General features: G+C 46.6%; 3 non-coding genes across 3 annotated transcripts; 1 reads left to right on the plus strand and 2 right to left on the minus strand.

The window, feature by feature from the left end:
• Positions 1-11,835: 11,835 nt before the first annotated feature.
• trnag-gcc (transfer RNA glycine (anticodon GCC)) lies at positions 11,836-11,906 on the minus strand. Its single transcript has one exon. It is a non-coding gene; the product is annotated as a tRNA-Gly (tRNA).
• A 3,631-nt stretch (positions 11,907-15,537) lies between these two features.
• On the minus strand, positions 15,538-15,611 carry trnan-guu (transfer RNA asparagine (anticodon GUU)). The gene has a single exon. It is a non-coding gene; the product is annotated as a tRNA-Asn (tRNA).
• Positions 15,612-16,107: 496 nt separating this feature from the next.
• Positions 16,108-16,180, plus strand: trnak-uuu (transfer RNA lysine (anticodon UUU)). Its single transcript has one exon. It is a non-coding gene; the product is annotated as a tRNA-Lys (tRNA).
• Positions 16,181-17,003: the final 823 nt, after the last annotated feature.

Genomic DNA, 17,003 nt, shown 5'->3' on the forward strand with positions numbered 1-17,003 from the left:
ATAATAATAATAATAATAATAACAATAATAGTCATCATAATAATAATAACAATAATAATAATAATAATAATAATAATAATAATAATAATAATAATAATAATAATAATAATAATAACAATAATAGTAATAATAATAGTAATAATAATAATATTTATTGATAGTTATGTATGTATAATAATGATACTACTATTGATACTTAATATATAATAATTTATATATAAATATATATATAAATATAAATATATAAAATATATATATAAATATATTTTCTAATAATTTAGATCTTTTAGCTATTTTAGATATGATATATATATATATATGATATAAATATATACATGCATACCTACACACACACATATATAGCCATATACATACCTAAGGGGGAAGGCTCTGCAAGGGCAGCGGGGTATAACCACCCGTGCCCACACCAAGGGCAGGGCCAAAGCCTCCCATGCCCACACCCCACGGTCCCACACAGTAGCCAGGCCAGAGCACCCAGGGCAAACCCGGCCCACCCCCAGGGGCGAGGGAGGCCGCGGAGGAACCAGCGCCACCGGACGCACACAGGCCCCCCCCAGCAGCAGCAGGCGCCCACCACCCACAGGATGCGGCTCCCCATCTACCCACCACCCCGAGGGACGGCCTGCACCACCCCCGGGACGACCACCACCACCCCACCCACGCCCCATCCCCAAATCCGGACAGCCCCCCACCAACCCCCACCAGAACCTCCAGGGGGTCAGCCCAGCAGGAAGGGACAGAGATACACGGCACCCACCCGCTCACCCCCCAGACGCCAGGGCAACCCGGCGACCAAGACCATGCCCCAAGCCAGAGGAACGAGACCGCCAGGGGCAGAGACAGGCACACTCAGCCCTTCGAGAATTACATTAAGCGATTAATTTTAGAGATTAATTATTGGAGCCCATATAGATTTAAATTCTGACAGTTCTTTGGATTCAGCAGACATTCTCTCAATTGCTATATGATCTAACAGAAGATTTTTGTAAAAGGCTATGTTCAGTTTTTTTTTGGATTTCCAATTGATAAGAATGGTTTTCTTGGCAATGCTTAACGCTGTGATGAGGAGTTGTGTGTGATTTGTTTCTACGTTGACTGTAGAAAGATCACCCAACAAGCATAATACAGGTGAGGAAGGAATAGAGGTCCCAAGTGCCAAAGAAAGGTCCTCGCACACTGCTTGCCAGAAATTACTAATGGGGGCACATGCCCACATGGAGTGTAAATAATCATCTACTACATGATCTGGGCAGTATACACAGATGTTGGAGTCGGTTAGTCCCATTTTAAACATTCTCTGCCCTGTGTAGTGTACTCTATGAATGGTTTTGAACTGAACCAACTGTAGGTTGGGATTTTTTATTAAACGGAACGAATTAAGGCATATTTGCTTCCAGAACTCAGGGTCACAGCTTGTAGATAAATCTAGGTTCCATTTGGAGACTGGCACCCCAACGGTGTTGTCACACTTTGACAAAAGAATGTACAACTTGGATAATGTTTGGGGAGTGGATACGTTTAAGAATTGGTCAATGGTGGGATAGCTTTCCCAAGATATGTTACGAAACCTAGCTCTAATTATGGATTTAATTTGTGAGTATTCAAGAAATGTATTCTGGCTTAACCCATACTGTGTAACAAGGTAAGTGAATGACACAAACTTTCCCCCCCTTATGATATTTTCCAAGCAACTTATTCCTTTGTCATGCCATGTTGTAAAATCCAATGTTTTTTTTTAAGCAATATATCAGGGTTATTCCAGATCGGAGTGTACTGGCAAGGATTGAGCGAGGACCTAGTTATTTTTAAAAATTCCCACCAAGCTGTCAGAGTGGTTTTAATATTTATGCTTTTAAAACAATCGTGTTTCCTAAGGATTTGACTTATGAAAGGTAAGTTAAAGATGGGGATTTCTTGGCTAAATGATTGTTCAATGTCTAGCCATAACTGATCCAAGGGGTTAGGTTTTATCCATTTTAAGATATACTGTAGCCTATTTGCCAGGAAGTAATTGGAGAAATTTGGCAGTTCTAAGCCCCCACATTCTTTAGATTTTTGTAATGTTTTTAGGCTTATTCGTGCTGGCTTATTTTTCCAAAGAAATTTATTTATATATGAATCTAATGACTTAAACCAAGTTATAGATGGTCTGGTTGGGATCATAGAGAACAGATAATTGATCCTTGGTAATATCATCATTTTCACAGTGGATACTCTGCCCATAAGAGAGATCGGCAAAGTTCTCCAACGTTCAAGATCATCCTCAATCGATTTCAACAGTGGGGTATAATTCAAGCTGATCAGGTCTGACAGATTGGGGGAAATGTTGATGCCCAAATACCTGATATTCCCTGAACGCAGTGGTATAAAGGGGGTGCTCTGGAAAACGAAATTAATGGGCAATACTATGGATTTAGACCAGTTAATAGAGTAGTCCGAGAAGGTGCTAAAGTTATTGATGAGTGTGATAGCTTGGTGCAGTGAGAAGTGTGAGTTTTTTAGGAAGAGTAACACATCATCAGCATAAAGGCTTATCTTATGATGAACATTTGTTGTGTGGATCCCTTTAATATTTCCATGTTGTCGAATTGCAGCTGCAAGAGGTTCAATGAAGATAGCAAACAATGAGGGGGAGAGTGGACAACCTTGCCTAGTACCTCTTTGTAAAGTGAATTCTGGAGAGATCAGATTATTGGTTCGAACGGAGGCCTTTGGGATGCTATATAATATTTGGATCCACGTTCTAAATGACTCTCCAAAGCCAAATTTCTGTAGGGTTGCAAAGAGAAATTTCCAGTTAACTCTGTCGAATGCCTTTTCAGCGTCTAGTGAGACGATTGTGGTTTCCAAATTATGGATGATAGAGTGATCAATCAAATTGGTTAAGCGGCGTACATTGCTAACTGAGTGTCTCCCCTTGATAAATCCTGATTGATTGGGATGATGGGATTATATGAGGGGTAACTTTTTCCAGTCTTCTAGCTAATACTTTGCATATTATTTTCAGATCCGCATTAATAAGTGAAATTGGACGATAACTGGAAGGTAATGTTGGGTCCTTTTCTGATTTTAGCAAAAGACTGATTGTAGCAGAATTCATATATGGGGGTAGGCGTGCATTTTCTTTTATTTCCTGAACCATTTAAAAAAAAAACTGGGGCTAGCAGTGACCAGAATGTTTTATAAAATTCGGCAGGAAACCCGTCCAGTCCTGGTGCCTTGTTATTTGGCATTTCCTGTAGAGCATCATAAAGATCTGTCAGTGAAATGGGTAAGTCCAGGGTTGTCACCTGATTTTTTTTCTAATTTTGGTAATTCTATGGTACTAAGAAATGTTTCAATGTCTGGAACAGAAGGGTTAATCTGAGGTGTGTATAGTCTTTTATAAAAGTCCCTAAAGACTGAATTAATTTCCTCCGGAAGGTGAGTGATGTTACCTTCTGAGTTTCTAATGGAGGATATAGAGTTTTTTTCTTTATTAAGTTTTAGTTGGTTAGCTAAGTATTTTCCAGATTTATTGGCATGTTCAAACTTCTCCAAACGTAGTCTTTGTAATTGGAACTGAATTTTCTTATCAGTAATTTCTTTTAAATCTAATTTCAATTTTCTAAGGTTATTCAGAGTATTCTCATCCTGTGAATTTGCATAAGCGGTTTCAAGGAGTTTAATTTTTTCCTCCAATTCCAATTCCAATAATCTTTCTTTCTTTTTCTTATATGATGAGTAGGAGATAATTTTCCCGCGCATTACTACTTTTGCTGTCTCCCAGAGAACACAAGCCGAGGTTCCCGGTTGGTCATTAAAATCTAAAAACATTGTCCACTCTCTCTCAAAGACCTTTAAAAAGTCTGGGTCTTTAAGCAATGATGTATTAAATCTCCAGCATTTAGTAGGTGTACTTGTGCTTTGGTTAGTGAGAAAGAGAGAGACTGGTGCGTGATCACTAATAATGATAGGGTGTATGTGAATATTTGATATGTTAGATAAGATTGAGCTACTTGTTAAGAAGTAGTCAATTCGGGAGTACGTGTGGTGCACTGGTGAGAAATACGTATATTCTCTGTGAGTAGGGTGATAAGAGCGCCAAGCATCACAAAGACCAAAATCAGTCATATATTTTTTCAGTGTTGTTGTTGCTTGAGACTCACGATGTCCCCCAGCTGGGCTAGACCTATCTATATCTGGATTAAATACCAAGTTGAAGTCCCCTCCCAAGATCAAGCTTGAATCCAGGTGTGCAGAGAGAGAAGAAAAAAAGGTGTGAAAGAAAGAGGGGTCATCAACATTAGGGCCATATATGTTGGCAATGCAAAATTTAACATTGTCCACAGATATGTTAATTATTATATATCTACCTTCTATGTCTATAGTATTGTTGAGCAGTGTAAAATTGACCCTCCGGCTAATTAAAATGGCTACGCCCCTCTGTTTGGAGTTGTAGTTTGCTAGGTATATGTGTGGAAACTGTGGTGAGTGAAATGTATGGGCAGCTGCATTGGAGATGTGAGTCTCTTGCAATAAGACAATGTCTGCTTGGATATTCTTTAGATGGTTAAACATTTTTTGTCTTTTTTCTCGAGACCCGACTCCCCTGACATTCCAAGTGACAAATTGCAGTGAGGACATCCTAGACTAGCTTATGATGATATGTGTGTGTATATATGTGCAAGTGTGAAGTATATGTGCCTGTAGGTAATGTAAGCATATACTATTACATATATGCTTAAAGTGCACATGGGCATATTATAATGTAGTCCTCCTGATCTGACTAGTGAAGGTGTAATGTTGGTGTATGCATGTGTGAGATATGCGTGTGTGTAAGTGGCAGTGTTGTAGGTTTATGTGTCAGATGTACAGTACGAGCCACCTGTGTACATGGATGTGTACCTTTATGTACAATGTTTATATTTGCGGGTTTGTGATTATGTGAGTGTGTGTGAACTGTATAGACATGCTGGTACAGAAAACAGACAAGTGACAAACAGGAATATAAGTGAGTGAAAGAGGGGAAAGACAGTGAGAAAGTGTGCAAGACAGGGAGGAAAGGAATGAGGTGACATGCAAGGAAGAAAACTGGGGAGTAATTTGAAGGCAGAGTGCAGGCGTTAACGAGGATGAGCGCGTTATGATATACGAACCTTTATCATTTAACTATGAAAAAGTAGGACGTTACCTTACCTTACCAAGCATATTCAGTTACCATGTTAGAATGATTAATACAGCCACGGTGTAATTTCACGATCGCGGTATAGCTGTCCATTAACAAAGAGTTTGTCCACTGTGATGACAGCTCGGCACCCCTCGTTGATGAACTTTTTTCGGATAGGGAATAGGCGACGGCGTCTGTCGAGGATCTCCCTTGGGAACTGGTCGTTCACGCTGAAGTCCGTCCCCTTCAGCTCTCGGCCTCGGCCTTTCACCTGCTCCTTCTGCTTGAAGTGTTCAAATTTTGCCACAATGGGTCTCGGTCTTGTATTTTCTGGCTTCTTGGCTCCCAGGCGGTGGACGCGATGGAAGGTGATGTCCCCGATGACGTCAGCCGGGAGCTTGAGCCGTTGCGCCATGAAGGCCCTTACGGATTCTTCCGGGTCTTCCTCGGATTTCTCCGGAATTCCTGCAAAGACGAGGTTGTCCCTCATGCTTCGAGCCTGAAGGTCCAAGATCGTTTCCTTCATGGACTTGTTTTCCTGGCGGAGTTGTGAAACTCCGTCGGTGAGGGACTTCACCGATTCACGGAGGGTTGCGTTCTCTGTCACCAAGGAGATTATTTGTTTTTGGCTGAAGTCCAGAGACTCACGGATGGCCTGAAATTCTTTATGGAGTACCTCGACAAGAGCCAGGCGGCCGTCCAAGCAAATCAGCCTCTTGTCGATGGAATCGAGGATGTCCTTGATGTCTGTGCCTGGTGGCGACGTCTCCCCAGGGGAGTCCTCAGGACGGCTACGCTTGGAGTTCGGCGTCTTGGGTGACTTGCCCGACTTGCCCATGACGATACTATCGAAGCAACCGTCGATGTACTCCTCCAGATCTTCCAGGTTTGTTTTTTGTGAACTGTAACTTTTCCAGCAGTTAAATATGTTGGTTTATATCTAAGGATACTTTGCGGAAGATTGTTTGGGAGCGCTGTATTCCGCTTGTCTGACTTGCGCGCGTCACGTACCCTCTCGCGAGATTACAGCATCACGCCTCTGAGTACAGTCTTTAAATTGGCCTTATTAAAGTCCCCGACTATAATATGAACGCCATCAGGGTGGGCCCGCTGATGTTCAATGATGACGTTCAACAGTAGAGAGAGTGCCGTGCTAACGTTAGCATCCGGTGGGATGTAAACAGCGGTGACGATCACAACAGTTGGCTCCCTCGGGAGAAAATATGGCCGGCATCTTACGGACATGTACTCAATGTCAGGGGAGCAGTGAGTCTCTATGATCTTGCTGTTGTTGCACCAATCCTCATGCACGTAAATACAGACCCCCCCACCTCTGCTCTTACCGGAGTCCTCTGTTCGATCCCAGCGGTGTAGAGAGCGGCCGGCTAGCTGCACGCTAGCATCGGGGATCGTCGGTTTGAGCCAGGTCTCCGTGATGATTAGGACACAACAGTCACGAATGTAGCGGTTTCCCTCGAGCTGTAACTCCAGGTCGTCCTTTTTGTGGGTAATGGATCTGGCGTTGGTGAGATACAGACTGCCAGTTTGTGTCGGTAGCCGATGTCCACAAGGTCCTGTCGGGTGTAGTGGTGTAATGCTGATGTATACGTGGATAGAGTCCATAGACAAACACACATGAAATAAGCAAAAAAGCACTGAAAGGGAGAGTCGTGAGCCGCTGCGTCTGTGCGCACCACTATCTTGGATCGTCTCGCAAGAGACTCGTCCGGGCGAGACCGGTCCAATGGGCCGGTATTATGGTTAATGGAAATCCAAGGGATGATAAAAGCAAAACAGGATTCAACCTGATCCATAATTTTATACTCCTCTGGGACGCCACGAGGGATACCTATGGCTCTTGAAATTTACTTTTAATTACTGAAGTGTGTGTGAGGGTTGCCTTGTTTTTATGCTTTTAAGGACGTTCTTTTTTGTTGGCAGGTGCTGAGGGCCCAGAGCGGCAGCAGTTTCCCTGTGTCCCTTTTTTTCCACTTTTGGTTTGCTGAGTCACGGGTGCAGTGTGGTTTGGATCCCTCCGTTTATGTTACCGCTGTCGTGGTAAGCCCAGCCCAGGCCTCTTTTCTTTTTGATAACTCCTCCCATCACCACTTTCTTTGTATTATTCATGGTTTGTGGCTCATTTTAAGAGAATTGTTTAATGAAATAACTACTTTTATAATTGTAAATCACGATCTTGTTCTGTGGGATTTTTGGGGTTAATGTAGAGTTTGTGATTGATCCAACCTGTTACATCCTGGGCAAATCAGAGGACACATAATCGCTTTCAGGCACATACAGTTCCGGAGCTCTACTACACATCCACAATTTTGACTAACAACAGATAACGGGAGAGCATGACGTCGGCAGCCACGGCCTGTCGATAACGGCTGGCTCCACCGCTCCACCCCGCCCGCCCTGCGTTGGTGAGAAGACGTCGGCCGAGGAAAGGAGGGGGGCCACCTGTGATACGCCAGAGATCTACCGACATTTCTTAGCATAATAAAATCCGGGCAGGGACAGTTAGCTGTACTCATTTGTTCTGACCTGTTCTGACAATATGGCGATGCCATATTGTCCATAGGCATGAAACTGAGTGTGAATGGTTGGCTATATGTGCCCTGTGATTGGCTGACAACCAGGATGTACCCCGCCTCTCGCCCGAATACAACTGGGATAGACTCCAGCAGCAGCAGTAGAAAATGAATGAACATATCCATACATCTTACGTACTGCCTATCTTCACAAGGGTCGCGGGCATGCTGGAGCCTACCCCAGCTATATTCAGGCGAGAGGTGGACTACATCCTGGTCACCAGCAACACACAGGGCACATATAGACAACCATTCACTGTCACATTCATGGCCACAGACAATATGGAGTGTGTGTGGGGTGGGGGTCAAATGAAAGTGAGTATGAATGGTTGTCTCTTTGTGCCCTGTGATTGGTTGACAACCGTTGAATACATGTGCATCAAGAACCTTCTACAACAGTATAGTCATCAAGCTGGACTTGTTCCACTGTATGCGACGGCTTCTTCGTGAGTGTGCCTCAGAACATCACCTGCTATACAGCACCTTTGCACAGTTCCTATCGGCTGCCTTCTCTGTGGTGGACCAGGAAGACCTGCAGAGGCTCCAGGATGCATACGTCTTCTGTGGCATCCAGCCTGCAAATCCCACCAAGCAGCATATTCGTGAGCACTGCAGGATAAAGATTCCTCCGCCCGGGACGCTTATTCAGAGTGGAAGGGGTGTTGAAGCACTTTCTGTTAGAATAAAATGTAGATACAAGTACTATTTAGTTAGTTATCACCCTTATATCCATTTGCTTAGACAATAGAAAGTGTTTGAATGTGCTGAAGAAGGAATGTTCCCGTGACCCTGATCAGAGACCCCCAGCGACCCCCAGGTCCTGGAGGTGCCTGGATGCACCAACAGCGACTCTGCAGATGCTCATGTTAATCCCGCAAGAATGTGTCAAGATAAATAACTCATAAAACATTAAAAGTAATTGCTCTCACATACACACACACACATAGACAAACAATTACAGCTCGTGCAACTGCCTTCTCCACCCCCCCTTAGAGTTGCACGACCATGTAGTAGGGACCCCCGACAGAGAATAAAAGGAGAGGAGTGTGAACTGCATACTCAGAGTGGAGCGGTATGTGGTTTCACTCTCCTCGCTGCGAGTAACTTTGAATATTGTTGTCTGCCTCTTCTGTATTTCTGTATTTAAGTGTTTTTACAAGTGTCACAGGAGTTTGAACCTGACACTTTCACCTGACCACAGATCCGAATGGCATCCCTCTATATAAGCCCTCCATGCTAAAGAGATGGAGGATCCAACGTGTCCACATTCTGCGCGGTTGCCTCAGTGATCCTGAGGTGGAAGGGGGCATACTGTACCGCCATGGAGGAACGATACAGTTAAACTACGTGCCAGGTGAGCGTGCAGCAGTCCCCGTCTGGATCCCCATCAGAGGCACGTCGCAGCAGGAGGGCTACCACTTCCACCAGGCCAAAAGGGTGACCGGCACGCAGGTGTCCCCAGAGCTGTTCCAGGCCCAGGCCATGACAGGAGTGTGTCGCTGGAACTATCAGTGTCTGCTGGACCTGAAACTGCCAGGCGTTTGTCTCCCGCCTGTTTTCGACCCTGCACTGATGTGCTCCCTGAATGCTGTTTCCAGACGGGTCTTTGGCGAAGAAAAGTTTGTCCAGGTTTGGCCTGGAGTACAGGGAGCCAGAGTGTTGTTCGGTCCCTTTAGACTGGGACAAACATAAAACCAAGAAGGACCCCGGCCGCGCCACAAGTGCTCCTTCTCCAGGCATCCTGTCTGATCAAGGAGCTGGTCAGGGAGCAGAACCAGTGCAGCCTTCCTCCACACCTCCCACCAGGCTTTTCAACTTTGTTCCCCACTCTGTTCACCCTCTTCAAACTGCTACTGCGACTACGTCTAGTCGTGTGGCCCCTATCCCAGCATCTGAGTTGGACAATAAAGCTTCTGTTTCTGAGCTTCAGCCACAGCCAGGTAAAAACTTATCTAAACTAATCATGTGTCCCCTTGTTCTAATAGTGTTGCATCTTGTTTGAACCAAATAACAAATGTGTATCTCATGGTTTTCTTTGCCTAGAGCCCACAAGAAGATTGCCCATCCAATGTTCTCCGACTGCTGCCCGCACTGGACCAGTGAAGACTGGAGGGAGAGTATTTGTGTTGGACCACAAGCGCTGGCCGTCTCCAAAGAAGTCGGCAATTGACGAGCTCCTTAATAAACACCGCGGGCACGAGGACATGATCAAGCTTGTGGTTCGGGAGTATGGCACTCTTGTCCACAAGTCCAGCAAAGACCCCAACAGCATGCTGCATCCAACATCAAAATTGCATATTTCCAAATACATGAAACACAACAGTAAATTTCTCAATACATCATCTTCACTAAATACCAGCCCAGAGAAGCTGCAACATACACAGCAGCTTTGGCAGTTGCTAAGCACTACCTCTGCTGTGCCTGTCGTGACACTGCCTGCAGCTATGGTCATTCCACCATCACCACCACCACCACCACCTGCTCATACCCCATTGGAGCAGGAGCAACCACCTCCCGTGTCAAAAAAACTCAAACAAAAACATGTCTGTGCTGTTGTCAACCAAAATCAAAATATCAAGGGGATGGGACATCAATACATGACTTTTATCAGCGGGGCCCTGTCAGATACTTTTATTGCCCCACAAAAGTGTTCCAAAAATATGGTGCAGAAGGTCTGACAAACCCCAAGAGTCCATTTCAAGAGTTCAGTCAAACAGACTTCTTCCAGCGAGAGCTCGATGATACAAGAAAGAGGGTGGAGGGAAAAAACAGCAGAAGAAGAGGAAGAGGGAGGAATCTCCTCCACCCCCTGTCCGAAAGTGCCGGTTCTGCAGGATGCAGCTAAAGCAGGATCCGAACAGCCCCCACATCCACACTGGTTTTCCAGGGCAAGCAGGGAAGTACATCTACTGCCCTGCCAAAGTCTTCTCTATCTATAGAGAGAACGGGATGGAAAGAGAGATGAGCTGGAGGGAGTTCCAGGCCTCTCCTTTTTATGAAAAGGAGAAACAACGGCAGCAAAATAAATGAATTTTTTTTTTATTATTCATAGCTTGTGATTAGTATTCATTTTTTATTTCTGAGAGTGTTTTTGAGTGTGGCATGGCAACCTGATAAATAAATATTCTTTGTTACATTGCATTGATTTTGTGTTTTATTTCAAGCACTGGTATCAATATAAGCCTGATAGTAATCATATAGGGATTAATTGAAAAAAAAATATATTGTGGAGAAGAAAATGGTGACTTGACTGATGCTTAGACGGGATTCGGACACCTGACTTCATTTCTCCGAAGTCTCTCTGCTTGTCTGACATCTGTCTCGCATCCTGATTGGCTGGCAGCAAATGTCAACAACACCCACGCGGCCCGCGCTTGGCAAGTGAGAATTCTACCACTGAACCACCAATGCCACGTGGGGACACACTGTAAGAGAAAAAAAATCAACTGTCAAGTGGATGAGCCTCTGCAAAGTGAAAGCTGAATGACAAAACATCACAATGTCATACTCTTTGGATTCAAGCACCTTCTGGCGTAATGGGATCCACAACAATCATGTCAGCTGTGGATGCAACGTCAATGCGTTCTTGAAGGGCAAGTGACAAAAAGAAGTACATGGTACAGAAATCAGCTGGCAAAGTTTCACTGACCAAGCACCCAGGCACTGCAGGGATTTGAACCCAGGATCTCCTGTTTACTAGACAGGCACTTTGACCAGCTTAGCCACGGTGCCAGCAGTTCATCTGGTACCAACACAAAAACAGTTTGCCAATGGGGAAAAATATTCATACAAGGGAGGGAGTCCAAAGTCCAACACTTGTGTGAATTGAGAGTCCCTGGGTGGGCTCGAACCACCAGCCTCTCAGTTAACAGCCAAACGTGTTGACCAATTGCGCGACAGAGACTACAACAGCATGACTGCAGTCAGGTTTCACTAAGTGCTGTCCACCTTAACTCTCGGGTGGTCCGGTCTGTTACGTTTCAGGTGTCATTCTGAATACTGCCCTTTCGCAGGAAAAGAGCCTTTGTACTTTGTCAACATGAGCTCTAAAGAAAGGTATAAGCTGAGATATACTGCATTGGCCGGGAATCGGACCTGGGCCTCCCGCTTGGCAAGCGAGAATTCTACCACTGAACCACCAATGCCACATTGGGAAACACCGTCGGAGAACAAATGAAATTGTCGAGTGGATGTGCCTCTGCAAAGTGGTGCTGAATGACAAAACATCACAATCACAACACATGCACGGGATGCCAGGGGAGGCCGAGTACTAACAGAGCTGAGCGAGAGGGCATAAGAAAAAAATTAGTGACCTTGTGGTGGTTACCCGACAGCACCAAGGATATGGTGCACGTCTGATGCGTAATGCATGCCAGGTGATGTTCATCTAGCGAGAAGACATTCTTGTGGGGGACAAGCTCAACAGTAGGAATGTTAAGAGAACTGACCAGTCCGCTATCAATGAAGTTCTCGTCCGCCCCAGAGTCAATTAATGCTGTGGTAGGAGAAGCTTCCCCCGCCCAGGATATCGTACCTTCCACCTGAAGTCGGCCCACCAAAGCGGATGACGCAGCCGGTGTGGTTGGAGCGGGCAGTGCCAGCAGCTGGGGAATATCCCTGGTGGAGGAAGAGCGTTGGCGTGCTGGGCGAACTGGACAGCGGGAAATTGTGTGTAGGACTCCCACAGTACAGGCACAGCCCCAGGCGTAGACGGTGACTCCTCTCCGCTGACGAAAGGCGACTGGCTCCCAGTTGCATGGGGACGACACTTCCGACGTTGTAAGACGGCACTCCGCCGCTGGAGCAGGGAGGGAGGAGTGGTGCCGGAAGAGCCCCGGGAGGTGGGATTTGGAGCCGGCGTGTGGGTCGGAGCGGCTCCGCCCGATACGCGTTTCGTAGCGCCTTGTCATTCCAGCAGCTCTCAGCCGCTATCCCGGTTAGCTCAGTTGGTCAGCGTGTGGTGCTAATAACGCCAAGGTCATGGGTTCGACCCCCCGTACTGGCCACTCTTCTTTATGTGCTCCAGGAACAACAAAACGGCGACAACCCACTGGCCCCCATATCCAACATCACACCACCCACCTGTGAAACACCCTCGACAAGGCCGCTGAAAGACCGGGGAGAGGTCAAGAAAACAGCATGTCAAAGCAACCAAACCAATCCAACGCCTTAACCTCTCGGCCACCGTGACTCCTTGGAAAAGACCAATTGGGGCAGGTGACCCCATTGTCCTAGAACCAAAATTTTGCTGATGTCAAGGATCAGCTGGCAACATGTGCATGGGAGGAAGACACATGGTTTGTGTGAGGGGCTACACAAGTCTTTCCCATCCATCCATCCATCAATTTTCCTCCGCTTATCCGGGTCCGGGTCGTGGGGGCAGCAGTCTTAGTAGGGAAGCCCAGACTTCCCGATCCCCGGCCACTTCCTCCAGCTCCACTGGGAGGACACCAAGGCGTTCCCAGGCTGCTGTGAGACATAGTCCCTCCAGCGTGTCCTAGGTCTGCCCCGGGGCCTTTTCCCGGCTGGGCATGCCCGGAACACCTCACCAGGGAGGCGTCCGGGAGATGCCCGAGCCACCTCAACTGACTCCTCTCGATGTGAAGGAGAAGCGGCTCTACTCTGAGCCCCTCCCGGATGGCTGAGCTCCTCACCCTATCTCTTAGGGTGAGTCCAGCTACCCTACGGAGGAAACTCATTTCAGCCGCCTGTATCCGCAATCTCATTCTTTCGGTCATGACCCAAAGCTCATGACCATAGGTGAGGGTGGGAACATAGATCGACCGGTAAATTGAGAGCTTTGCCCTCCGGCTCAACTCTCTTTTCACCACGACGGTCCGGTACAGCGACCGCATTACTGCCGAGATTGCACCGATCCGTCTGTCGACCTCACGCTCCCACTTTCCCTCACTCGTGAACAAGACCCCAAGATACTTAAACTCCTCCACCTGTGGCAGGACCTCATTCCCAACCCGGAGGGAGCACTCCACCCTTTTCCGACAGAGAACCATGGCCTCTGATTTGGAGGTACTGAGTCTCATCCCAGCCGCTTCACACTCAGATGCAAACCGTCCCACTAAACGCTGAAGGTCGCAGCCCGAAGAAGCCAGAAGAACCACATAATCTGCAAATAGCAGAGATGAGATTCTAAGGCCCCTGAACTGGACTCCCTCAACGCCTTGGCTGCGCCTAGAAATTCTGTCCATGAAAATTGTGAACAGAATCGGTGACAAAGGGCAGCCTTGGCGGAGGCCAACGTTTACCGGAAACAGGCTCGACTTACTACTGGCAATGCGAACCAGACTCCTGCCCCGTTTGTACAAGGACCGGATAGCACGTAGTAGCGCGCCACCAATCCCGTACTCCCGGAGCACCCCCCAAAGGATGCCACGAGGGACACGGTCGAATGCCTTTTCCAGATCCACAAAGCACATGTAGACTGGTTGGGCAAACTCCCATGCACCCTCAAGCACCCTGGTGAGGGTGTAGAGCTGGTCCAGTGTTCCACGACCAGGACGAAAACCGTATTGGACCTCTTGTATCAGAGGTTCGACCAACGGTTGTACCCTTCTCTCCAGCACCCTGGAATAGACTTTCCCAGGGAGGCTGAGGAGTGTGATCCCCCTGTAGTTGGAACACACCCTCCGGTCACCCTTCTTGAAAAGGGGGACCACCGCCCCGGTCTGCCAATCCAAAGGTACTGTTCCCGACTTCCACGCAATGTTGAAGAGACGTGTCAGCCAAGACAGTCCCTCAACATCCAGAGCCTTGAGGAATTCTGGGCGGAACTCGTCCACCCCCGGAGCTTTGCCACTGGGGAGCGTCTTAACCACCCCAGCTACCTCAGCCACGGTGATGGCACTGTCCACGTATGTGTCCTCAGACTCTGCTTCCTCTATGGAAGGTATGTCAGTGGGATTGAGAAGTCTTTCCACTTCTAGTTAAAAGCCAGGCACCTCACATTGTTTCCATAAAGTACCAAGGGATTGTCCTGTAGCCCTTGTATTTTTTGGGCAAAAAGGAGGCGTTTGCAAGTGGACCTCAGACCCGATCACTGGTCACCTGAACAGGGACTTGAATCCCGGACACTCAGATCAAAAGTCTAATGTTCAGGTGACTGGCTCAAACTTTGTCTTGTCTGACCACTCTTTTGTCCAGAAGATATTTGGCTAATGTGGTCTGTTTTCTTAAACCTGCAAATGTCCTAATACACAAGGGTATTGTCTTTGTAGGGAGCATTGTAGTACATGTGACATGTATACTACATATGACATCAGAAATGATGGGTCTTTATTCAACAGAAGAAGAACAACATTTCTTTTAAATAACAGCATAGGAGCTGCTGAAACACAGAGAAGGCACTGCTGGGATTTGAACCCAGGATCTCCTGTTTACTAGACATGTCTGTCAAAAAATCACAACAGTATACAGTGTCTTCTCTTAAGGGCCCCTGCTTACCAGTTAATGGGGTTTGACTTGATTCCTTTTAACATAAAAGCATTCCGTCGTCTCTTAATCTATAATCCTGGCTGGCGCTTTTGCAAAAGATAATATTTTCAAGCAGAGCTTCTGTGTTTCACCAGACCTGTGCAGAAACAAACTGAAATCTGTGACTTGATCAACCTAACTTCTGATCAAATGTGTTAGACCATGGAAGCTGGAATGTGCTTTTGAAAAGTCATTGACACGCAGTTTGCCAATTGGGAACCACACAAGTGCTGTGCAAGAGTGGAGCGCAAACATGAATGAACAGTGACACTGGTGACATCCAGAGAACGTCCCTGGGTGGGCTCGAACCACCAGCCTCCCGGTTAACAGCCGAGCGCGCTGACCGATTGCGCCATAGAGACGCACACGCTGCCAACTTCTGTTCAGTTGAAGCCATACTAACGCATGCTATGCGTCCAGCATGCCCTTTGTTTTGGATGTGACTCGCACCTTCTGGTGTAACAATCGAGGCATTGCAAACCAGGACACCAGCTTTACTCTTTGATGAATGCAAAGTATTTTTGGGTACAATCCAGGGGTCTTGTGCTCTCACGGAAATGGCTCTGTCCTTTTTCAACATGAGTTGAGACGAAATGTATTAAAATAGACAGACTGCATTGGTCACTCAATCAGAATTTCTCAGTTTGCCAATTTCAGACTGCGTGACAAAGAATCAAGTCAAACTCCATCGACAGGATGGACAGGGAACAACAAAGCAGGGAAGATAAGGGATAGGGAGGAGAGGGGAAAGATGCGACCGCCTTTGTTGAGAGCCAGAGAAGAAGCTCTCATCTCTGCAAGGTCAAGTACAAGTATGCCAGAAGATTTTACCTTGTGAGTTGTCCTCATTCCATAAAGGCCTGGATAGCTCAGTTGGTAGAGCATCAGACTTTTAATCTGAGGGTCCAGGGTTCAAGTCCCTGTTCAGGCGGTGAAGGTAGGCCCCTTCCCTGAATAACTTGTTTAAGTAAACCTTTTCGACCAAGCACCTTTGCGATCTTCCAGGACTGTGGGTAAACGCCATTCTCAATAATTAAATTGAAGATACAGTGCGAGACAGGCACTTTGACCAGCTTAGCCACAGCGCCAGCTGTGCATCTGGCACCAACACAAAAAAACAGTTCGCCAATGGGGAAAAATGTTCATACAAGGGAGGGAGTCCAAAGTCCAACACGTGTGAATTGAGAGTCCCTGGGTGGGGTCGGTTATCAAACTCGCTCCCAAGGAAATGTTGGAACTTGGGAAAGCATTAAGAATGGCAAGAAGTAGGATTCTTAATCCTACTTCTTGCCAAAAGCCTACCCTATGGTAGAAGATAAGATATGCCTTTATTCGTCCCTCAGTGGGGAAATTTGCAAGGTCCCGCAAGTTCCGCAACAGCAGTGGGAGTACCTCAGTATGTTTACAGACCATGGACTCCTCCTAAATTTAGATACATAGCCTTATCCATGCCAAAACCACACAACAACCTTGACCAAATCCTGACTGACATAACTGACTTGGTACATAATCACCGTCTCAACGGAACTGAATTAGCCCAACTGTTGACATTGACCACAGGCTCCAAGTATGGTGCTTTTTGTACAGCCATTTAGGGGGAATTCTGCACGCAAAATGCTTGTGTGCCAGCAGCTGGGGAATATCCCTGGTGGAGGAAGAGCGTTGGCGTGCTGGGCGAACTGGACAGCGGGAAATTGTGTGTAGGACTCCCACAGTACAGGCACAGCCACAGGCATGGACGGTGACTCCTCTCC

The sequence above is a fragment of the Doryrhamphus excisus genome, chromosome 13, assembly GCF_030265055.1.
Source record: "Doryrhamphus excisus isolate RoL2022-K1 chromosome 13, RoL_Dexc_1.0, whole genome shotgun sequence".
Lineage (NCBI taxonomy): Eukaryota > Metazoa > Chordata > Actinopteri > Syngnathiformes > Syngnathidae > Doryrhamphus > Doryrhamphus excisus.